Source organism: Pongo abelii, chromosome 20, assembly GCF_028885655.2.
Source record: "Pongo abelii isolate AG06213 chromosome 20, NHGRI_mPonAbe1-v2.0_pri, whole genome shotgun sequence".
NCBI lineage: Eukaryota > Metazoa > Chordata > Mammalia > Primates > Hominidae > Pongo > Pongo abelii.
The window spans coordinates 59,880,870-59,906,462 of NC_072005.2; the positions used below are offsets into that span (position 1 = coordinate 59,880,870).

Below are 25,593 nucleotides of genomic sequence, written 5' to 3' on the forward strand. Positions count from 1 at the left end.
TCTCCTGACCTCCTGATCCGCCCGCCTCGGCCTCCCAAAGTGCTGGATTACAGGCGGAAGCCACCGTGCCCCGCCAAAGCCTTGCCCTTGCCAAGTTAATTAAAGAGAATGTTTTATTCATCAAATTAGAAATTACATCCTCAGAGAAGCTTTCCAGTATCTGTAGTTCTTACAAGCCACATTTAAGTTTATAGACTCCAAACTTCTCCACTGAACAGTTAATTAAAAGGACCCAGGCTTATTGTAAAATAATTCATTTAGTGCCTGCCATTCTGACTACATTAGAAATCTAGTTCTCCTGCTCAGCGTTCTGTTATGTGACTGTTCAATGCATTACTTAAAACTGCAAGATTGAATAGACAGATCAGCTTCTGACATTGATGAATGCAAACCACAAGAAACCAAGTCTCTTCTGCAAAATGATGAAAACACTAGCAAAGCCACTAAAATCAATCATTTCAGACTTCTGAATTTACCAAAGCCAACAGAACAAAGTGAAAATTATCTATCCCACAGAAAGTACCAAACTTCAGTAAGACAGCAGCATTTGTGTCATTTTAACGTGGGGGCATTTCTGTCACCCTCCATCCTTCCTTCAGTGTGGAGCATTGACTTTTTTTGTTTGTTTGTTTGTTTTTGAGACGGAGTTTTGTTCTTGTTGCCCAGGCTGGAGTGCAATGGCGCGATCTCGGCTCATTGCAACCTCCGCCTCCTGGGTTCAAGCAATTCTCCTGCCTCAGCCTCCTCAGTAGCTGGGATTACAGGCATGCGCCCCCACGCCTGGCTAATTTTGTATTTTTAGTAGAGGCGGGGTTTCTCTATGTTGGTCAGGCTGGTCTCAAACTCCCGACCTCAGGTGATCCGCCTTCCTGGGCCTCCCAAAGTGCTGTGATTACAGGCATGAGCCACTGCACCTGGCTGCACTGACGTCTTTCGAAGCTCCTTTTAAACCCCTTCTATCTCCATCTTCATGCTCAGCACAGGATTATTCGCCATGGCCAAGACACGGAAACAACCTACATTTCCTTCAAAGGACAAATGGGTAAAGAAAATGTGATATATACACATTAAAATATTATTCGGCCATGAAAACATGGAAATTCTGCCATTTATGACAACAAGAAAAAAGCTGGTAGATGTTATGCCAAGAGAAACAAGGAAGACACAGAAAGAGAAATATTGCATGATATTCATTTCTTCATTTCTGGGGAGGCCTCAGAAACCAGGTCCTTACTAAGATGTGGCAGGCTAGTTTTGTATTTTAGACTGCTCATTAAAATATATATTTATTGGGCCGGGCATGGTGGCTCACACCCATAACCCCAGCACTTTGGGAGGCCGAGGTGGGCGGATCACCTGATGTCAGGAGTTCGAGACCAGCCTGGCTAACATGGTGAAACCCTGTCTCTACTAAAAATATAAAAATTAGCTGGGCATGGTGGCGCGTGCCTTTAATACCAGCTACTCAGGAGGCTGAGGCAGGAGAATCATTTGAACCCAGCAGGCAGAGGTTGCAGTGAGCCGAGATGGGCCACTGCACTCTGGCCTGCACAACAGAGAGAGACTCCGTCTCAAAAAAAAAAGTATTAATTGCCTATGGTTTTAAAAAACGCAAGTAGTTTCTGAAGGATAAACTGAAGACTCTTAAACAGAGTACTTCTGTTTTCTGAGTCAACCTTTCTTGTTCAGAGAATGAAAAGATCAAGATGCCTCACCTAATATCCAGGAGGGTCCCTGACTTCCTGATTCTAGGCCCTAAACCTATGTCCAAGAGGAAAGTTCCATCTGTAGTCCAGAGCTTTTTAAATATAGTTATCCAGGCCCCTAAACAGTACAAGAAAATGGAAGCTAACTCCTTACAACTTGTGAAAGAGACAAAGTAGCTGCTGCTTTTTTGTTGCTTATTTTGGATTAATTAAAGTGACATCTTTTTTATTCTTTCTTATTTAAAAATTAAAAAACAGGTTGTGTTGACTTACACACTTCTCCATAAAAATACAATATACTGATTCAATATGAAATGTCTACTTTAGTGCCAGATAAATTGAGAATCTGTATACCAAATTTTAACAAATTTGATGTTCTCAAAAGAAACAGCATTATTCACTTTGTTTCAGATGAGACTGGGCTTATGTTCACAAGTACACACTCACAGAGATATAATTCCGCAGGCACATGTGGTAGAGTAGGCTAAGATCATCACGGACAGTAATGACTTGCAGTGCCATTTGACAAATCCCCCAACAGAGCCCTGTAAAACCACTAGAAAACGCGCACAACAGCACAACCATCAAAATGAAAACACCTGTTGTATAGAGTTGTATAGTAGTTGTATAGTTAGTAGTTGTATGGAGCACCCTTGACATAAGTAACTCCATCTTAGAAAAAGACTCCATCTTAGAAAAAGACTCCATCTTATATTTCATGGGGCACTTTGCCAACAGGGACAAGATGTTTTGCTTAGTAAATAAATAATAAGGACTGCATCCAAGCAGATAAGAACATAAACAAGCACATTCTTCCACTATCAGTCCTCCCCACAGGACTCTAGCCATAAAAGAAGCGTGCTTCAGCAGCTCAAAATGGCCATCTTAACTGCCAGCTGTCCTGCTGTCATTTGTGATAAGCACTTGACATCTGCTGCCAAAGTTTCTACCCACATCAAAGATTCTTCTTTGCAAGATCAACAGACAACTCAGCCCAGACCAGGAGACTGTTTATGTCTTCATTACTCTCCCCACGCAGGTTCAAATCTGCTGAGATTTGGTTTATCTCTGATTTATTAGGGAGAATTGGCTCACACAATCACAAGGCAAAGTCCCATGATAACCCATCTGCAAGCTGAGGAAGAAAGAAGCCAGTAGTGGCTCAGTCCGAGTCCAGAAGCCTCAGAAGCAAGGAAGCCAACAGTGCAGCCTTCAGCCTATGGCCAAAGGCCCGAGAGCCCCCAGCAAACCACCAGTGGTCCAGAGATAACCAGGTCCACACACGTTTGTATCTTTCCACAGTGTCAGGCTTTGATTGATGCTGTTTCAATCACAAAAGCCATGAGCCGCCTGGAGTTCCCAAAGAGGCATGTGATGGTTAATATTAAGTGTCAACTTGATTGGATTGAAGGAAGCCTAGGCAGCTGGTAAAGGATTGTTTCTGGGTGTGTCTGTGAGGGTGTTGCCAGAGGAGACTGACGTTCGAGTCAGTGGATGCAGAGAGAGGAAGACCCACCCTCGATGCTGGTGGACACCATGCAATTGGCTGCCAGCTCGGGTAGAACATGGAAGGCAGAAGAAGGTGGGATACCTTTGCTTGCTGAGTCTTCTGGCTTTCATCTTTCTCTCGTGCTGGATGCTTCCTTCCGCTTCTCCTGCCCTTGGACATCAGATTCCAGGTTCTTTGGTCTTTGGACTCTTAGACTTACACTGGTGGTTTGCCGGGGGCCCTGTGGCCTCTGGCCACAGGCTGACCTCTGCACAGTTGGCTTCCTTACTTCTGAGGCCTTTGGACTTGGACTGAGCCACTACTGGCTTCTTTTTTCCTCAGCTTGCAGATGGCCTATCATGGGACTTGGCCTTGTGATCGTGTAAGCCAATTCTCCCTAATAAACTTCCTTTCCTATAGACATATGTCCTATTAGTTCTGTCTCTCTGGAGAACCCTGACTAATACAAGGCAATTCTCTTTGGTACTGCCCCTTCACTTGGTAGTCAGAGCCATAGGCACGCAGGCTCAAGCCACTTCACAAGTCAGTCAATATTTCAAAGCATACATAGTAGCGTACTTAATCAATATATATAAATGTTATAAACATTTCACCATAAACAAAGTAATGTTTAACATCAAGAGAAAAGAGGAGAAAGGGTTAAAAAGTCAGTCTAGGGAGAGAAACAAATCCCTTGGTCAGGGCTGGGCAGGCCCATTGGTCTTGCAAGGAGAAGTCTTTGAGGCTTCAGCAGCAGATGCCAAGTGCTCATCACAAATGACAGCAGGACAGTTGTCAGTGAAGATGGTTATTTCAAGCCACTGAAGCCTTGCTCCTTTTCTGGCCACAGAGTCCTCTGGGGAGGACAGATGGTGGAAGAATGTGCTTGTTTATATCCTTATCTGGTTGGATGCAGTCTTTATTATTTATTTATTAAGCAAAACATCTTGTCCATGTTGGCAAAGTGCCCTGTGGAATGCAAGATGGAGTCTTTTTCTAAGATGGAGTTACTTATGTCAAGGGTACTCTATACAGTAGTCTTACCCACACGTTCATAGAAACATACAATCTCATCCATGTCATAATCAAGGCCAAAAACCTCACAGGTGCCCTCCCTTACCTCAGCTCCAGGAGGCTCCCTGATGAGTCCACACAATCACAAATCCAGTCACACCCACCAATGATTCTCTCCCAACAACAACATATATTTTTGAGGACAAAGCATCTCACACCCCAGTGTTAGTCTAAATCGCACCATTTTGTAAGCCCCCTGCTCTTTTGCAGACCTTGGTCAAAGTGAAACATTTCACAGGGGTTCAGGCAGTGAGAAATCTCCTGCCCAACCACCTGACCACAAGGCGAACAAAGACCCAATTAAAGAAACATTCTCATCATGTCCTACCGGGCAAAGGCCCAACTAAAAAACCATCTCTATCATATCTTGCTGGGCAAAGGCCCAACTAAAAAAACCATCCCTATCATATCTTTCTGGGCAAAGGTCCAAGGAACATCCTGATGAGATCCCACCGGAAAAAGGGCCAAACCGCCTGATCATAAGAACATCTTGTCAATATCCTGCCGGGCAGCAAGCCATACAGCCCAGGCCTCTCCCGCCCATACCAAGATAACACTCACAGAGACATTTGAAGAGCCAGGCAGTGCTGTCAAGCCTGGGACAGCATCAGAGAATGAAACGCAAAGTCCTGCCCTTACAGAGAGAGCCTTGGCACAGACCCAGTCAGGACCCGGTCACTCCCGTGGAACCTACTCAAGGTCCCTACACACGTGCCTGGAGCTCCCCAATCTACTGGGGGGTGGGGGAAAGGGCAGTGCTGAAACGTCCCCAAAATCTCACATGTAAACACCCTACCTAACACTTTCTAGAGGCATTTCCAGCTCGGGGCTGTATTTCCAAAAACCTTCTGGAGGCACAGCTCTTTTCGAAGAAGGGCCATGTTGCATGCTGAGAAATTTTTCAACTTTTCCCAAATCACAGCTTTTAAGCTTTCTGGGCTTATTATTATTATTATTTCACTCTTATCGCCCAGGCTGGAGTGCAGTGGTGTGATCTCGGCTCACTGCAACCTCTGCCTCCTGGGTTCAAGCGATTCTCTTCCCTCAGCCTCCCAAGTAGCTGGGATTACAGGCACACCCCACTACGCCTGGCTAATTTTTGCATTTTTAGTAGCGACGGGGTTTCACCATGTTGGGCAGGAGGGTCTCGAACTCCTGATCTCAGGTGATATACCCGCCTCGGCCTCCCAAAGTGCTGAGATTACAGGCGTGATTTCTGGTCGTTACACACTACATTTCCTCCCCAGAAGGACACGGGGACACGCCTTCCCTATGGACGGATCCCAAATGCAAGTTGTAAGCAATTGGAACTGTGGGCTCCTAAAGCCTGAACCACTTTTCCCAGGAATTTTTTGTGGTGCGCCTTAGGACCAAGCACAGTTTCAGGGCAGGAGAAGGCCGACAGGGCTTCCAGCATTTGAAGATTCTCCCAATCTGAAATACGCTTCCCCAGAAGTCTATGGGGGTGCAGCTGCTCTAACAGTGGGAGGAGACACCTACGAAGAGCATTCTGAGAGCCGCGCTTCCAGCGCTGAGTATTCCAGCGCAGTGAGCATTTCCCAGAGGTCTCTGTGGCATGGCTCCATTAGGGCCGTGTGCAGTTGCATGCTGGGAAACACTGATGGGCGCCCTTCCAGATACGTCAATTCCCGGGTTATGAGCTACATTTCCCAGAAGCCCTCAAGGCACGACGCCCTTAGGGCCGCGTAGAGTTGCATGCTGGGAAATCCTGACAGCCGCTTCCAACTCTGTGGATTCCCGGGCTACGGACTACATTTCCCAGAGGCCTCTGGGTCACGGCTCCATTAGCGCCGTGTAGAGTTGCATGCTGGGAAACACTGACGGGCGCCCTTCCAGCTACGCCGAAGCTTCTCTGGTTACGGACTACATTTCCCAGAGGGCCTTGGGGCACAGTCCAATGAGGAGCGAGCCAGGTGGCCGGCTGAGGGGCGTGCTTCATGCTCGCGGGATTTTTAAAAATGGTTTCGCCTGGATCTCATCCCAACTGCGCCTGAGACCTTGTTTCACCTCCTGATGTGCTGGGTGTGGTTAGGCCTCGAGCCGGGAGCTATTTGCCCAGGAGGAAGCCAGGGCAGGGTTCCGCGGGGAATGGCGGTGAGGGAGCCACTCGGGACGGGGAGGCCGTAAAATGAAGAAGCTTCGGCCTGAGGCTTTGGGAGCGGCGAGCAGGGAAGTGGGAGTGTGTGTGAGTGTGTGTGTGTGTGTGTGTGTGTGTGTGTGTGTGTGTGAATAAGCCAGAGGCTGTCTGGTGGGGCCCTGCCGTGGCCCAGTGACTGAGATAATTGTCTTCGTCTGTGGGGTAATGCGAACAAGCCCCGTTCCCCTAGCTGTGATGCATGCGGGGTTGACGCGGCCGGGCTCTGTCCCCATAAACTGTGACACAGGTGTGCGTAGATGTCTATGAGGGCCATAGCGCCGGGCTGTAAGGGCACCTGTAGGGGTGACGCAGCCGGGCTGTGTCTCTGCACCTCCGCTCTGTGCGAGGTCAATGCTGGTGGGGTCTGCAGAGGTAGCACGGCCAGGACGGGTTTCCGTGTCTCTGAAATGTGCCTTTGCATTTCTGTCAGGTTGACAGGGACAGGCAGTGTCTCTCTGGTGTGAGCGTCTGTGGGTGCGAAAGGGCCAGCGAGTGTGCGGCTGTGACTGGTCGGGATCGGGCCTGGATGCATGGCCTTTTGAGTGAGCACAGGTGTGTGCGACCATCTCACCTGTCTTTGTAGTGTCTCCGTTGCTTCCTGTACCTTCGCCTTCCAGCCATGTGGTACCTGCTAGGGAGCAGTGGTCCCAAAATGACGTGAGAGGCTCGACGCTGTTGTGAAAATGACCAAGAAGAAGGCTTCACAAGTCACGAGATGGCAGTTTTGGAGCCAGAAGTGGTCTCCATGCACACTACCTGGACGAAAAGAGGAAGTAACCTCAAGAATAGAATTCCTTTTGGGGAAGAAAGAGGTACCTGACATGGGAGGCGGGGAGGCGGTGAGAGGGGCAGCTCCATGTTTCAGAACCCCAGTTCCTAGAGTTTTCCAGCATTTCTCTGAAAAACTCACATGCCTGTGCCCTCTTATTTCTGATTGATTTTAACTGTGGTCTGGGGACAAGTGTGTCCTATTTTCTTTCTTTCTTTTTTTTTTGAGACAGAGTCTTGCTCTGTCGCCCAGGGCTGGAGTGCAGTGGCGCGATCTCGGTTCCCGGGTTCAAGCGATTCTCCTGCCTCAGCCTCCCGAGTAGCTGGGACCACAGGCGCATGCTACCATGCCCAGCTAATTTTTGTATTTTTAGTAGAGACGGGATTTCACCATGTTGGCAAGGATGGTCTCGATCTCTTGACTTCATGATCCGCCCCCCTCGGCCTCCCAAAGTTCTGGGATTACAGGTGTGAGCCACCGCGCCTGGACATGTGCGCTGTTTTCTAACGTAGCTTGTGATCCAGAAAGGTCCTGGTGCCTCATTCTTATCTTCCTTTTCCCCTCCTGCCAGCTGGCCTTCAGGAAAAGCATCCCGGAGGAGGAAGAAGAAGTGTTATATGTCCTAAAGTAAGGTTTCAGGTGAGTTAGCTTTTTGTTCATTCAATGATTTGTGTTTATACAACTTAAGACTATTTACTTTCCTTGGGCCCATGTCTTCCCAAATAGCCATTTATCCCACTAATTCCTCCCCAAGGGATGTGACAGGGCCGTGCAGGTCATTCCTCCGTGTATTCTCCATTGACCTACCCTCTTCTAAAATGTCTAAAAATTGTCTAAGAATCTGATGGGACAGAAGAGATTAATTCTAACACTTTATATTACAGTGTGGTTTAGTAAGAAAGGGATTTATTTTTGGGTGGAAGGAAACACCAGATATCTTTGGTCTTTTATTTTTTATTATTGTAGTTATTTTTTAACATGGTTAATTTTTTTTAATTTTTATATAATTGGCAAATGACAAATTGTATTTATTGTGTATACATTTTTATATATGTATACATTATGAGATGATTAAATCAGGCTGATGAACATATCCATCACCTCACTAATTATTATTTTTGTCATGAGGACATTTAAACTGTACACTCTTAGCAATTTTCAAATATACTATATATATATATTTTTTATTTTCTTTTTCTTTTGCCCTTGTCCCCCAGGCTGGAGTGCAATGGCATGATCTCAGCTCACTGGAACCTCTGCGTCTCGGGTTCCAGCGATTCTCCTGCCTCAGCCTCCCAAGTAGCTGGAATTATAGGCACCCACCACCATGCCTGGCTAATTTTTGTATTTTTAGTAGAGACGGGGTTTCATCATGTTGGCCAGGCTGGTCTCGAACTCCTGACTTCAAGTTATCTGCCCGCCTCAGCCTCCCAAAGTCCTGGGATTACAGGTGTGAGCCACCATGCCCTGCCTTTGTCCCAATTTTTAATCACATTTTTTTTCACACTCTTAAGTTGTGTGAGTTTCTTATATATTGTGAATATTAACTGCTTATCAGATGTATGGTTTGCAAATATTTCCTTCTACTCCATAGGTTCTCTCTTCACTCTATTGATTGCTGTGCTGTGCAGAAGTTTTTTAATGATGCAATTCATTTGTCTGTTAGCCACCATGCCCAGCCTTGATTTCTTTTTCAAATAGTTGTTAGTCTATAGGGATACTATTTTTTTTTTTATACTTTAAGTTCTAGGGTACATGTGCACAACGTGCAGGTTTAATACATAGGTATACATGTGCCATGTTGTTTTGCTGCACCCATCAACTCGTCATTTACATTAGGTATTTCTCCTAATGCTATCCCTCCCCCAGCCCCCCCACTCCGACAGGCCCTGGTGTGTGATATTCCCCACCCTGTGTCCAAGTGATCTCATTGTTCAATTCCCACCTATGAGTGAGAACATGCGGTGTTTGGTTTTCTGTCCTTGTGATAGTTTGCTCAGAATGATGGTTTCCAGCTTCATCCATGTCCCTGCAAAGGGCATGAACTCATCCTTTTTTATGGCTGCATAGTAATCCATGGTGTATATGTGCCACATTTTCTTAATCCAGTCTGTCATTGTTGGACATTTGGGTTGGTTCCAAGTCTTTGCTATTGTGAATAGTGCCACAGTAAACATATGTGTGAATGTGTCTTTATAGTAGCATGATTTATAATCTTTTGAGTATATACCCAGTAATGAGATTGCTGGGTCAAATGGTATTTCTAGTTCTAGATCCTTGAGGAATCGCCACACTGTCTTCCACAATGGTTGAACTAATTTACACTCCCACCAACAGTGTAAAAGTGTTCCTATTTCTCCACATCCTCTCCAGTATCTGCTGTTTCCTGACTTTTTAATGATTGCCATTCTAACTGGCGTGCGATGGTATCTCATTGTGGTTTTGATTTGCATTTCTCTGATGACCGGTGATGATAAGCATTTTTTCACGTGTCTGTTGGCTGCATAGACGTCTTCTTTTGAGAAGTGTCTGTTCATATCCTTGGCCCGCTTTTTGATGGGGTTGTTTGTTTTTTTCTTGTAAATTTGTTGGCGTTCTTTGTAGATTCTGGATATTAGCCCTTTGTCAGATGGGTAGATTGCAAAAATTTTCTCCCATTCTGTAGGTTGCCCGTTCCCTCTGATGGTAGTTTCTTTTGCTGTTCAGAAGCTCTTTAGTTTAATTAGATCCCATTTGTCTATTTTGGCTTTTGTTGCCATTGCTTTTGGTGTTTTAGTCCTGAAGTCCTTGCCCATGCCCTTGCCCATACCTTGTCCTGAATGATATTGCCTAAGTTTTCTTCTATGGTTTTTATGGTTTTAGGTCTAACATTTAAGTCTTTAATCCATCTTGAATTAATTTTTGTATAAGATGTAAGGAAGGGATCCAGTTTCAGCTTTCTACATATGGCTAGCCAGTTTTCCCAGCACCATTTATTAAATAGGGAATCCTTTCCTCATTGCTTGTTTTTGTCAGGTTTGTCAAAGATCAGATGGTTGTAGATGTGTGGTGTTATTTCTGAGGCCTCTGTTCTGTTCCATTGGTCTATATCTCTGTTTTGGTACCAGTATCATGCTGTTTTGGTTACTGTAGCCTTGTAGTATAGTTTGAAGTCAGGTAGTGTGATGCCTCCAGCTTTGTTCTTTTTGCTTAGAATTGTCTTAGCAATGTGGGCTCTTTTTTGGTTCCATATGAACTTTAAAGTAGTTTTTTCCAATTCTGTGAAGAAAGTCATCGGTAGCTTGATGGAGATGGCATTGAATCTATAAATTACCTTGGGCAGTATGGCCATTTTCATGATATTGGTTCTTCCTATCCATGAGCATGGAATGTTCTTCCATTTGTTTCCTCTTTTATTTCGTTGAGCAGTGGTTTGTAGTTCTCCTTGAAGAGGTCCTTCACATCCCTTGTAAGTTGCATTCCTAGGTGTTTTATTCTCTTTGTAGCAATTGTGAATGGGAGTTCACTCATGATTTGGCTCTCTGTGTGTCTGTGATTGGTATAGGAATGCTTGTGATTTTTGCACATTGATTTTGTAAGGGATACTATTGATTTTTTAATGTTGATGTTGCATAATGCAACTTTACTGAATTCATTTATTATTTCTAATCATTTTTTGATGGAGCTTTTAGGGTTTTCTATATGTATAAGATCATGTCATCTACAAACAGGAACAGTTTAACTTCTTCACTTCCTATTTGATTGGCTTTTCTTTTTCTTGCCTAATTGCTCAGCCTGAGGCTTCTACATTGATTAGAAGTGGTAAGAGTGGTAATTCTCATCTTGTTCCTGGTATTTCAACTTTTCACCATTGATTATGATGTTAGCTATGTGCTTGTGTTATATCACCTTTATCATATTGAGGTACATTCCTCAATACCTAATCTTTTGAGAGTTTTTATTCGGAAAGGCTGTTGAATTTTGTCAGATGCTTTTTTTGGATCTATTGTGATGATCATATGGATTTTATCCTTCATTCTGTTAATGTGCTATATCAGATTTATGGATTTGTATATGTTGAACCATACTTGCATTCCTGGGATAAATCCTGCTTGATCATGGTGAATGATCTTTTTTATATGCTACTGAGTTCAGTTTGCTAGTATCTTGCTGAGGATTTTTGCTTTTATGTTTATCAAAGGTATTGGCCGGTGATTTTTCTTGTCTTGCAGTGTCCTTGTTGGGTTTGGTCATGCTGTTCTTATAAAATGAGCTTGGAGATAGTCCCTTCTCTTGAATTTTCTGGAAGAGTTTGAGAAGCATTGTATTAGGTCTTCGAATGTTTGGTAGAATTCAGCAGTGAGGGCATCAGGTTCTGGTCTTTCATGGGAGATATTTTATTGCTTATTCAACCTCCTTACCTGTTGTTAGTATGTTCAGATTTTGTATTTCTTCATGATTCAATCTTGATAGATTGTATATTACTGGGAATTTATTCATTTCTTCTACATTATTCAATTTTTTGTCGTAGAAATTTTCTTTTTTTTTTTTTTGAGACGGAGTCTTGCTCTGTCGACAGGCTGGAGTGCAGTGGCGCGATCTCGGCTCACTGCAAGCTCAGCCTCCCAGGTTCACGCCATTCTCCTGCCTCAGCCTCCCGAGTAGCTGGGACTACAGGCGTCTGTCACCGCGCCCGGCTAATTTTGTATTTTTAGTAGAGACGGGGTTTCACCGTGTTAGCCAGGATGGTCTCGATCTCCTGACCTCGTGATCCGCCCACCTCGGCGTCCCAAAGTGCTGGGATTACAGGCGTGAGCCACCGCGCCCGGCCGGGGAACTAATTTTTTTTATACCAGGCCTGCATTAATTGCATTATAAGAATCATAACTTGCTGGGCGCAGTGGCTTATGCTTATAATCCCAGCACTTTGGGAGGCCAAGGCAGGCGGATCACGAGGTCAGGAGTTTGAGCCTGACCAACATGGTGAAACCCCGTCTCTACTAAAAATACAAAAATTAGCCAGGCGTGGTGGCATGTGCCTGTAATCCCAGCTACCCAGGAGGCTGAGGCAGGAGAATCACTTGAACCCAGGAGGTGGAGGTTGCAGTGAGAGCCGAGATTGTGCCACTGCACTCCAGCCTGGGTGACAGAGCGAGACTCCATCTTTAAAAAAAAAAAAAAAAAAGAAATATAACTTAAGGAAGTCCTGAATTTAAAAAAAATGATTACTCAAGGTAAAAAAATCAGAGTTATGAAGGTGCTGGTACCTTGTAGTTATTAACAAATGTTTGAATGGATAGGCTTGTGGTAAGCAGAATAAGTATATCTCAAAAATGCCCACACCCTAATTCATGAATGCGGGAATATGTGGTGTTGCACAGCAAGGGAAATTTCAGTTGTAGATGGACTGAAGTTGCTAATCAGCTAACCTTAAGACAAGGAGATTATCCTGAATTGTGCCAGTGGGCCCAATGTAATCACAGAGTATTAGAAGTAGATGAGGGGGTTCAGAAGAGGAGAAAGAGGTGAGGATTTACTGTTAACTGTGAGTATTTACTGTTAACATTTTCTAGGTATGTGTCCTGTCTCCCACTCCCCCACTAAACACGTGTGTATGTTTGTTTCTGGAGCGTTAAATCCTGCTAATTGATCATGTAAATGAGTTAAAGACTCTTCGAATCTTAGTTTGTGAAAGAAATCCAACCCAGCCATGGGTCACATTACATTTGTGTACATGTGGAGAAGAGAGAGGCAGGCCAGTTATCTTTCTCTTGCTTTGAAAAGCCTCACATGTTTACACCTGATAGAATTAGAGATACGCCATTTCAAACTAATCCCATGACAGCAGATTATCAAGAAAGAGAGCCTTTCAGAATTAGATTTTCTATGATTTTAATGTTTCTTTGACAGACAATGATAATCGGTGATGTCTGATGCCTTCCAAATATATACAAGCAACATTTCCATGATTATATATACAAGTAACAAATCCAAGATATATGAAATCCAAATATATGAAATGACTAAAATGTCAATAAATTGAAATAATTACATGAATCTCCCATATCACGTAGAACACATGATTCAGTCTCTTGCTAATATTCTCGATTTGGTATCTCTTCTCAGATTAGATTCTTTCAACTTGATTTCTGATGCAGAATCATATATCTATTTCCCTAGTTGCTGGTAAAGAGGGAACGTTTTCTTCTCATGTGTCTTAGAATCGTTTTTGCTAATTTTGCTGATTCAAATAAATTCATGCTTAACATCAGGCTTGGAAAGTTATTTTTAGTTAGCAGTCATGATATTGATAGCTGACTGAGAAGCACATATTTTAGCATAAGAAAACAGCAGCCTCGTGTTTCTTTTCTAAAAATGGATTAAGGGATATGTAATGTCATTGATCTTTAATAAAAACAGCTAACTTATATAAAGTAATTGTTATGTATTACTATGTTTTATGTAGATTATCTTACTTGATAATTGAGATAGCCGTATCTTATGGTATTTATATTCCAGTTTCACCAGTGAGGAAAAAGACACTGTGAGTTAGTAACTGTCAGAGTTCAGATTCACACCCTGAAAGTTGTACTGCAGAGCCTGTGTTCTTAATTTCTCCAAAGTACCTCTGCCCAAATTACGTGTACCTTTTTAAACCTACTTTCTTCATTTGGTAATACATCATAAATGCTTTCTCAATTATATGGATCAGTATCATTAGTAAATGTATTTTATGTCATGATATAGCAGATCATAATTTATTTAATCTGTCCTCTACTGTCAGATATTTCTTTCTTTTTTTTTTTTTTCTGAGACAGAGTCTCGCTCTGTTGCCCAGGCTGGAGTGCAGTGGCGCAATCATCGCCCACTGCAGCCTCCGCCTCCCGGGTTTGAGCGATTCTCCTGCCTCAGCCTCCCAAGTAGCTGGGACTACAGCTGCCTATCCCCACGCCTGGATGATTTTTTTGTATTTTTAGTAGAGACGAGGTTTCACCATGTTGCCCAGGCTGGTCTCAAACAACTGACCTCAGGTGATCCGCCCACCTTGGCCTCCCAAGGTGCTGGGATTACAGGCATGAGCCACCGCACCCAACCTATTTTTTTGATTTTTTAAAAATTATTCTCTGAAGGCTGGGTGTGGTGGCTCATGCCTGTAATCCCAGCACTTTGGGAGGCTGAGGCAGGTGGATCATGAGGTCAGGAGATCGAGACCATCCTGGCTAACACGGTGAAACCCCGTCTCTACTAAAAATACAAAAATTAGCCGGGTGTGGTGGTAGGCGCCTGTAGTCCCAGCTACTCGGGAGGCTGAGGCAGGAGAATGGTGTGAACCCGGGAGGTGGAGCTTGCAGTGAGCCAGGATCATGCCACTGCACTCCAGCCTGGGCGACAGAGCAAGACTCTGTCTTTAAAAAAAAAAAAGAAAAATTATTCTCTGGAGAAGTGGAATAATATCAATTGATTGCATCAATGACAGTGTCCTAGTTGTGGTATTATGCTGTAGTTCAGTCATCATTGGTGTAAATCAGGTAAAAGGTAAACAGGATCTCTCTCGCTGTATTGTTTCTTACAACTGCATGTGAATCTTTATCTCCATTCTAAAGAAAATTCACAGAGAAAAAATTCCCTGAATATTCTTGCACAAACATTTGTGTATGACTGTAGCTGTGTCCTTCAGATAAATTTTGAAAACCAGAATTTTGAGTCAAAATCAGACTTGTTAAGTGTCTGCAGTATGCCAAACTCTGTGATATTAGCACGAAGAATGAGAGAATAACTAAAAGGACACAGCTGCTACCTATATGTTGTCTATAACCCAGCAAGGAGGGGAAACTGAGTAGAAGCGACTCAGGGCAGCCTGTGATCACGGATTGTGGGGAATTCCAGGTGATGTGCCCTGAGAGGTGCTAGGAAGGGAACATCATTCTGACAGCAGCCACTCGGATAGGCCATTCTTGCATTGCTATCAAGAAATCCCCGAGACTGGGTCATTTATAAAGATTGGCTCATGCTTCTGAAGGCTGAAAAGGAAGCATGGTATCGACATCTGGCATCCGCTTGGCTTCTAGGGAGGCCTCAGGAGCTTTTACTCCACTTTACTTGGAAGGTAAAGTGGGAGTAGGCACGTCACATGGCAAAAGGAGGGGTAAGGTTGGGACACAGCGGTGGCGGGAGGTGCGGGGGATGCCATGTACTTTTAAATGACCAGATTTTGCAAGAACTCACTCACCATGGCCAAGACAGCACCAAGACATGAGGGATCTGCCTCCATGACCCAAACACCTCTCACCAGTCTCCACCTCCAGCACTGGGGATGACAGTTCAACTTGAGATTTAGACAGGGCAAATATTCAAGCCATATCGCCCATGGATGTCGAGTTATAACCAAATAATTCTGAATTCACAGGTTCCATGTGTAGGTAAATACAATTTGTTTTATAACTTGTATTTTTCTAATAATGTTTGATGCAAAGGGAAGACCAATAGTGTAAGGCGAATTAATGCTTGTCTGCTGGGCCATCATGGCTTGAAGGACAAGTTCAGAGGTAAAATTCACACTCCCCTCAGACGTAAAAGGAAGCAGCCTCAAAACAACTGTCGGTATGTACAGGGCATCACTTGGCGTTTTGGTCATTTTTCCAGTCAGTGCTCCAGCACGTGTGGAAATATGTGTCTATGTGTGCATGTACATTGGCATCCGCAGGGGTAACCGGGACCTGACGTGTGAGTAGAAGACGCACTTGCGTGGGCGTGTGTGGGGTTGATGTGCCAGCTCTGTCTCCATAATTGTGACAGGTGTGCGAGTATCTTGGGGGCAATGGGACCATCCTTATAGAGTGAGGTCAGCTACACGGTCTATAACCCCAGTTAATACAATGTAGACCCCAGGAATCTCTGAAACACTCTGATCCCAGTGCCCTCTGACTTCTGATTGTTATAGATATGGCCTGAGGGCAGGTGTGCCTTATGAGGTATTTTCTAATGTAGGCTGTGCACCTAGAAAGACCCTAGCTTCTCATTCTTATCCTCCTCTTTTCCCTAAACCAACATCCTTCTGAAAAAGCACCCCTTGAGAGGAAGAATCATTTACCCATCTTAAAATCAAGGTTCAAGTGAGTTACGTTTTATTCATTAAATGATTAGTGTTTATAAGACAGGACTATTTACTCTCCTTGCCCCTAAATATTCTCACTATAACAACTTATCCCAGTCATCCTTTCCAAAGAGGTGTCAGGGGTTCATACAGGGATATCCCTCAATGTACTCCCCACTAACCAAGTCTCTCTTCTGAATGTTATTCACGTGCCCCTTTGGCAAACTGTGTAGCTCTTTCTGTGTGCTCTGCTCTTCTAAGAATCTGATGGTATAGAAAAATACCTCCTGGAGCTTAACCTTAGTGCTTGATATTAGGATGTGGTTTGCTAAGGAAAGGATTCATTTTTAAGTGGAATCAAACACCACCTATCTTTAGTCTTTTCCCTAAGCCTGATTTTCATGTCACAGCCAGAAAGTAGATGGTTTGACTACGTGACAAGGTTGTCAGCTTTGTGAGGCTTTTAAGAGTGGAGTTTGAGCAAACTTCTGTGTCATCAAAGGCATAAATGTTTTCCAAGTAATCAATAAATTGAAATTTCTTCTGTTTACTAGATTTTCTTTGAAGCTGACAGCTTCAGAGTTGTTTTTTTCCACTTGCTTTGTGTGCACAGTGAGAAGCAATGTGGTTTGATTTTGAGTATGAGTTCTGGATCTAGGACAGAGTTGGCAAATTTTTTCTGTAAAAGGTTCAGCAGTAAAGGGATTTATGGGCCATATATAGTTCTGTATTTTTCTTCTTTTTATTTATTTATTCGGATTATTGTTGTTTTGTTATTAAAATGACATCCTTTATTTTTTATTTTTATTCGATAGATAACAAATTATGTGCTTATTATGTACAACATTATGTTTTGATACATGTATGCATCACGGAGTGATGAAACCAAAGTGAATAACATACCCTTCACCTTACTAGTTATCATTTTTGTGATTAGAACATTTAACATCTCTCAGCAACGTTATTCATTATAGTCACCAGGTTATAAAATAGGTACGCAGAATTTATTCCTCCTCTCTAGCCTTTGTAGCCGTTCATCTCCCTGTTCCCATCCCTGTCCCAGCCTCTGGTAACCATCATTCCACTCTTTGCTTCTATGAGTTCAGCTTTTTGACACTTAAATAGGTGAGATAATGCAGGTGGACGTTTCTATGCCTGGCTTATTTCACTTAATATGATGTCCTCTATGTTCACCCATGTTATCACAAATGACTGGATTTTCCTGGTTTTTAAGGCTGAATAGTATTTAATTATGATATATGCCACATTTTCTTTACTCATTCCTCTACTGATTAACATGTAGGTTGATTTTTTTTGTTTTCCCCTGGGGTATTGTGAATAATACTGCAGCAACTTGGGAGCATTCCTTCCTCTATAACTTTTTGGGAGAGTTTCAGAAGAATATTTTGTGAATATTTGGTAGAATACAGCAATGAAGCCATCATCAAGTCCTGGGCTATTCTTTGATCAGAGATTCTGTATTATTTATTCAATCTCTTTACTTATTACTGATGTGTTCAGATTTTTCTGTTCATGATTCCATCTTGGTAGGTTGTGTGTTCCTAGGAATTAATCTTCTAGGTTATCCAATTTTTTGGCACCTAATTGTTCCTTGTAGTCTCTCGCGATTCTTTGTATTTATGTGATATGAGTTGTAATGTCTCCATTTTCATTTCTGATTTCATTGATTTTTGAGTCTTCCCTTTTTTTTGACTTCGAAAGTCTCATGGTTTTTCAATGTTGTTTATCTTTTCAAAAAAATCAACTCTTAGTTTCATTGATCTTCCCATATTGTTTCTCCAGTCTCCATAATAAAAGTCTCCAACCTTTATTATTCCTTTCATTACTGTGAGCTTCATTTGTTCTTTTTCGAGTTCCTTGAGAAGTAATGTTTGTTTAAGGTCTTTCTCCTTTCTTAATGTCGGTGTTTATTGCTATAAACTTCCCTCTTAGAACTGCTTTTCCTGCATTTCTCAAGATTTGGTATGTTGTTTCCTTTTGCATTTATTTCAAAATATTTTTAAATTAAACTTTTAACTTCTTCCTTGACCTACTGGTACTTATGATGTTGTTTAATTTCCACATATTTGTGAATTTACCTAAATTCCTCCTGTTATTGATTTCTAGCTTAATACCGCTGTGGTTGAAAAGATGCTTGATAGGATTTCAGTTGCCTTAAATTTCTTAAGACTTGTTATTTGGCCTAATATGTTATCTGTCCTGGAGAATCTTTCATGTGTGCTGGAGAAGAATATGTATTCTGCTGCTGTTGGGAGGGATACTCTGTATACATCTGATAGGTCCATTTGGTCTAAAGTAAAATTCAATTCCAGTGTTTCCTTATTGATTTTCTGCTGAATAAGTTGTCCTTTGTTGAAAGTAGGATTTGAAGTCCCCTTCAATTATTGTATTGCAGTCTGTTTGTCCCTTCAGATCTCATAATGTGTGCTTTATATATTTACATGATCCAATGTTGGGTACATACATATTTACAATTGATACATCTTCTTCGTGAATTGATCCCTTTATAATTCTATAATGACTTTCTTTCTCTTCTTATAGTTTTTGACTTAAATTCTATTTTGTCTGATATACATACAGTTGACCCTTGAACAACACGGAGCTGGGGCGACAACTCGCCATGCAGTCAAAACTCCACATTTAACTTTTGACTCCCTAGAAATGTAATAGCCTACTGTTGAATGGAAGCCTTATTGAGTACGTGAAGTAGATTAACACAAATATAGAATGGTATATGTGTTATATGCAATACTCCTACAATAAAGTAAGCTAGAGAAAAGAAAATGTTATTAGGAAAATATGCCGGGCACGGTGGCTCATGCCTGTAATAGCAGCTGTTATAGCAGCCAAAACGGACTAAGACAACTGTATTGCTGAGACACAGTGAAAGGGTCATTCAAGATCGGGGGTGACATCTGAAGTCCTAGAAATCAAAAGTCTAAAGTGGGTCTCACTGGGCTAAAACCAACATGTTGAAGACTGTGTTGCTTTTTGGAGGCTCTAGGAGGCATTGTCTTTCATGGTCTTTCCCAGCTTCTAGAGGCTGCCCAGACTCCTTAGCTCATGACCCCATGCTACTTTTTTTTTTTTTTGATACGGAGTCTCACTCACTCTGTCGCCCGGGCTGGAGTGCAGTGGCACCATCTCAGCTCACTGCAAACTCCACCTCCCAGATTCAAGTGATTCTCCTGCCTCAGCATCTTGAGTAGCTGGGATTGCAGGCAGGACCACCACACTCAGCTAATTTTTGTATTTTTTTAGTAGATGGGGTTTCACCATGTTGGCCAGGCTGGTCTCGAACTCTTGACCTCAAGTGATCTGCCCGCCTCGGCCTCCCAAATGCTGGGATTACAGTGTGAGCCACTGCGCCCAGCCCCATCCTACACCTTTAAACCCAGAAAAGATAAGTCAAGTTCTTATTGTATCACCTCATTCCCCACCTGTTTCTGTCATCACATGTTTCTCTTCTTCGGAACTCCCTCATCTACTTTTAAGGAACTTTGTAATTGCACCAGGCCCACCTGGATAATTCAGGGTAATCTCCCTATCTGAAGGGTGGCTGGTTAGCAATTTAAGTCCATCTGCAACCTTATTTATCTTGCCTTGTAACATAACATATTCCCAGGTTCCAGATGTAGGATGTGGATATATTCTGCCAGTAACAGGCCTGTCCATCAAACTTTCCTGAATAACTAGAATGTACCCACTCTCCTATAACAATGGTCCTTTTTCCTTACTAATCTTTTTTTAAATATGGGGCTCCCTATAATTATATACTTCATAATGGGATTAATGAAAGCCTGTAACCAAAAAAAAAAAAAAATCATTCCCCTAAGAAGCACACAAAGAGGAAACTAAAAATTACCCTTATTTATTTATTTATTTATTTATTTATTTATTAAGACAGAGTCTTGCTTTTGTTGCCCAGGTTGGAGTGCAATGGCACAAGCTCGGCTCACTGCAACCTCTGCCTCCCGGGTTCAAGAGATCTCCTGCCTCAGCCTCCTGAGTAACTGGGATTACAGGTGTCTGCCACCACATTCAGCTAATTTTTGTATTTTTAGTAGAGATGGGGTTTCGCCATGTTGGCCAAGGCTGGTCTCGAACTCCTGGCCTCAAGTGATCCACCTGCCTTGGCCTCTCAAAGTGCTGGGGTTACAGGTGTGAGCCACTGTCTGGCTGTAATTACCCATATTTATACCATCTAAAGATAATTACTGTTAACACTTAGTATGTATGTTTACTGTCTTCCCCTCCACCTCTAAGCATGTGTGTGTTTTGTTTCTGGAACATTGAATCCTATTAATCATGTAAATGAGGCAAAAACTCTCCAAATCATAGTTTGTAAAAGAAATCCAGCCCAACCACGGGTCACATTATGTCTGTGTGCATGTGGAGAGAAGAGAGATGCCAGTCATGTTTCCTTGCTTTGAAAAATTAATCATTGGTGAATATGAAAATAGTCACTGGATACCTTACAAATATGGACTTTGGAAACATTCCCAGGGTTATATGTGCAAGTAACAAATATTGACTGTAACATTTCAAAGGTATATGAAATAGAATGAGATAGCACTAGTTTAAAATGTCCACTTTTTTTTTTTTTTTTTTTTTTTTTTTTGAGATAGAGTCTTACTCTGTCACCCAGGCTGGAGTGCAGTGGTGCAATCTTGGCTCACTACAACCTCTGCCTCCCAGGTTCCGGCGAATCTCCTGACTCAGCCTCCTGAGAAACTGGGATTACAGGCACCCACCACCATACCCGGCTAATTTTTGTATTTTCAGTAGAGACAGGGTTTCACCATGTTGCCCAGGTTGGTCTTGAACTTCCGACCTCAAGTGATCCGCCCACCTCGGCTTCCCAAAGTGCTGGGATTACAGGAGTGAGCCACTGCGCCCAGCTGATAAGAATCTTTAAACTAGATTTTTTAAGGAACTATCATGTCTCTGTCTCCCTAGTTGAAATAGCAGACTTGTTACTTTTATGAAAATGGATTGAGATATGTTATTGATTTTTTAATAATAACAGCTACCTTACCTTAATTGTTATATATGACTGTGTGTTTCATATAGATGATCCTGTTCAAACAGTCATACTTTGCACTATCTTTCTTGCAGTTTTACCAGTGAGGAAATTTTACCACACTGTGAAGTTAATAACTATCAGAGCTCAGATTAACACCCTCAAATCCGACCACAGAGCCTGTGTTAATTTCACCAAAACATCTCTGCTCAAATTATATGTACCTTTTTAACCTACCCTTTTCACTTGTTGATTCATCAGTTTTCTTAATGAGTCAGTATTATTAGGAAATGTACTCTATGTCATTGTATAACAGACCATGGTTTAATCTGATTTTCCTTTATCCTCCACTGCAAGATTTTCATTTTTAAAAATTATCCTCGACTGGGTGCAGTGGCTCACGCCTGTAATTCCTGCACTTTGTGAGGCCGAGGCGGGCGGATCACCTGAGGTTGGGAGTTCGAGTCCAGCCTGACCATCATGGAGAAACCCCGTCTCTTCTAAAAATACAAAAAAAATTAGCCGGGCGTGGTAGTGCATGCCTGTCATCCCAGCTACTGGGGAGGCTGAGGCAGGAGAATCGCTTGAGCCCAGGAGGCGGAGGTTGTGGTGAGCCAAGATCGCACCATTGCACTTGAGCCTGGGCAACAAGAGCGAAACTCCTCAAAACAAACAAACAAACAAACAAAAATTATTCTCTGGAAATTCTGGGTACCATCAGTGGATTACATCAATGTTAATCCACTGGTTGTGGTATTATATACTACAATCACCAGCTGGGGTAACTAGGTGAAAAGTACACAAGATCTCTCAATTTTATTTCTTGTAACTACATATGAATCTAAAGTCTGTCTAATTAAAAGAGAAAAACATTTTCAGAAAAAAAGCATTTTGTGAACATACTTCAACATTATGTACGACTATAGCTACTTCCTTGGCATAAATACCAAAAAGTGGAATTTTGAGTCAAAATGAGACTGTGGTTAAGTACCTGCAACATCCTGTAGACCCTATGACGTTAGTACTTGGAATGACAGCGTGACTAACGGGGCATTAACTGCTGCCTGTACATTGTTTACAATCCAGCAAGCAAGGGACACCGAATAGCAGCTCAGGCAGCCTGTGCTAGCGGCCTGCAGAGAATTCCAGGTGACGCTCCAGAGGGGCTAAGAGAGGATACCCTTCTGAGGACAGTCATGGCTCGTCCGGCATCACCCCACTCAAGAGGCCAGATGGGGTCCCAGCTGGGGTGACACAGCCCCTCTCCCAGTCGGGACGGGGCGTCTGCAGGGAGCAGGAAGGGCTTAGCATGGGGCTGCCCGCTCCGGCACCGACCTGGGACGCTCCCTGAGGCCCCTGCCTGGGACCGTCCCGGACTACATTTCCCAGAGACCATCCAGGAGTACGCCGTGCTGCATGCCGGGACACAGGGCTTGGGGCTCTGGTTTCCCCCAACGGTCCCGCATCCTCCTTTAGCCTCACCCCCTCCCGAGGCCCCAGCGTTGGGGGACTACCGGGTGCGTCTGCGGCTTTGGGAAAGTCGGAGGAGGGAAAGGGATGGGAGGGGTGCACGCACACGTGTCAGTGTGCCCGCGTGTCAGCGTCTGTGCATGCGCACATGTGTGTCGGGCTCTGTTGTGTCTGCACATGCGTGTCGGGCTCCATGCACACATGTGTGTCGGCATCAGTGCGTGCGCACACGCCTGTGAGGGTCTGTGTGCCCGCACAGGCACGTCAACGGCAGAGCATGCTGTGTATCGGGGGTCTGTGTGCGCTCACATACATGTCGGGGTCTGGGTACGTGCACATACGTGTAGGGGTCGGTGTGCACATGCGTGTTGGGCTCTGCTGCTGCCTGCGCGCTCCGGCCGCTGGGTGCGCGTGCGCATGCGCGCTGGCCTGCAGGGGTGGTGGGACCGAGTGTGTGACGCACTTGCGTGGGAGTACGAGGCTGACGCGGCGGCCCTGTCCCCGTAACTGTGACACAGGTGCACGCGAGCGTCATTGGGGGCGATGGAGGCTGTGCTGGGTGCGCGTTTGCACCAGTGACGCAGCTGCTGCATCTCCGCCAGTCCGCGCAGGTGAGATTGGCGCGCGTGGCTCCGAGGGGAGACGGGCACAGGGCTTCTGACGGTGACGCACTTGCTGGAGAGTGTGGGGTGACACAGCCGGGCTCTCCCCATAACTGGTGACCGGGGGTGCTCCAGAGGCTTTGGGTCAACGCAGCCCGAGCCTGTGAACCTCGGCAGTGCGTACCTGGGACTCTGCTCTGTGAGGTGCGCTCTGGGAGTTGTGCGGGGGCGGCGGTCGGGACCGGTCTTCGTGGCCCACGGATGCACCTTTGCACCGTGTGGGGTGGCGGGGCCCGCAGCGTGGCTGTGCTGGGCGTTAGTGGGTATGAGGGGCGCAGATGTGTCTCAGGACAGTGTATGCTGTGGTGAGGCTGAGCTGTCCGTGCAGGCTTGTACTGGGATGGTTGATCGGCCTTCTGGGTGACGCAGGTGTGTGTCACAGCACAACCTGTAGCTCCAGCGTCTCTGTGCTGGGATGGGTGATCGGGCCTTCTGGGTGACGCAGGTGTATGTCACAGCACAACCTGTGGCTCCAGCGTCTCTGTGCTGGGATGGGTGATCGGTCCTTCTGGGTGATGCAGGTTTGAGTGACAGCATAACCTGTAGCTCCAGCGTCTCTGTGCTGGGATGGGTGATCGGACCTTCTGGGTGATGCAGGTTTGAGTGACAGCATAACCTGTAGCTCCAGCGTCTCTGCTGCTTCCCCTGCCTTCACCTCCTAACCAAGCGGTACCTGCCTGAGAACAAGGGTGGCGGAGGGACGTGAGCGCCTGAGCCTCGCCGGGAAATTCACCAACAAGAAGGCAGAAACAGCCATGAGGTGACACTTTCAGAGCCAGAAGTGCTCTCCACTCAGGGCGCCTGGGTGACAGGAGACGGTGGCCTCAGGAGTAGAATTCCTCCTGTAGAGGGACACGTCCCTGATGTGGAGACAGGGAGAGGGGCAGCTCCACGCTTCATCATCTCAGTCACCACAGCGTGCTCTTCAGGAATCTCCCAGAAACTCCATCTCGGGGCCTCGTATTTCTCATTGGTTTTATTAGGTATGGCGGGGGTTTTCTAATGTTGCTTGTATTTCAGAAAGACATAATGTCTTACTCTTCTGGTTCTGTTTCCCCCAGGCCAGCATCCTTCAGAAAAAGCATCCCCGAGGAGGAAGACGAATCGTTAAACATCTTAAAGGGTCAGGTGAGTATCCTTTTTTTTTTTTATTAAATGATATGTGTTTATAAGACTTAAGACCAAACATTAAATGTAGATGACCAAGATTTGAGTCCTGTTTCTGCCTCTTAGCTTTTTGAGCCTTCTGAAGATAGGCTTGTGAGGAGGGTGAAGTGCATTAACATGCATAAAACCCATAGACCAGCACCCCTGAGCGGGAGTGCTCAGTGAGTGCTGCTGTTTTGTGCTAAGTCTGGATGTCTGTACATCAGGAGCAACTTACATATGAAGGTAACTGGGATGGGTGTTTGCAGGTTCACAAAATGGACCACAGGCTCAAATGGTCTAGAACTATTCTCCTTAACCTGAGGGCCTTCCACAAAATGAACCACAGCCTCAAATGGCCTAGAACTGTTATCCTTAACGTGAAGGCCTTCCTTTAACTCCACTTACAACTTTCCAAGGGACATTCTGTATATATTTACTGTATGTGTTTATCAGTGTTAGTGTATTTGTCCCCCACCACCACCACCCTAAGGAGATACTCTATAATTTCATGGCATTAAGAAGGCTGTACATGCCCCAAAGACATTTAGACCCATTGGTCTAGAATCGAAGACTGTGTACCTTGACCGCAATTATTGTTCAGGATGATGGAACTGGTTGAGTAATTATACCACATTCATTTCATGGAATACTCTGCAGCTACAAAGAAATAAGTTTAGTTATAGCCATAAGAAAGAAAAATGCACCTGACATAATATTAAACACTGCTAATAGTTATTAACAACAGTAAATGAAGGAAATGCTTCAATTGCCTAGAAATTCCATTGAATAAGATTTTTGTACATACCTTATTCAACATGACATTTTAGTATATTATTTAGGATTATTCATGAATCCTTCAGAAGAGAGGAGCCTGGCAACATTTATTGAGCACATTTTTGTACCATACTCTCTTGTGTTTTGCACACACTCCTTAATTTATTCTTACCTTAGTCTGTAACAAAGTACCATAGACTGGTGGCTGAAACAACAAACATTTAT

The 25,593-nt window shown here is 44.0% G+C and overlaps 1 protein-coding gene across 14 annotated transcripts in view; it reads left to right on the top strand.

Annotated features, from left to right (window-relative positions):
* The window catches only part of ZNF331 (zinc finger protein 331), a 73,954-nt gene that overhangs the window by 11,034 nt on the left and 37,327 nt on the right, over positions 1-25,593 (top strand). For 2 of the 14 annotated variants that reach the window (XM_024236235.3, XM_024236236.3), the window contains exons 1-4: positions 6,170-6,384; positions 7,011-7,239; positions 7,768-7,835; positions 24,507-24,573. The gene's annotated coding sequence lies outside the window, so the exon portion shown is untranslated. 14 annotated transcript variants of the gene reach the window in all.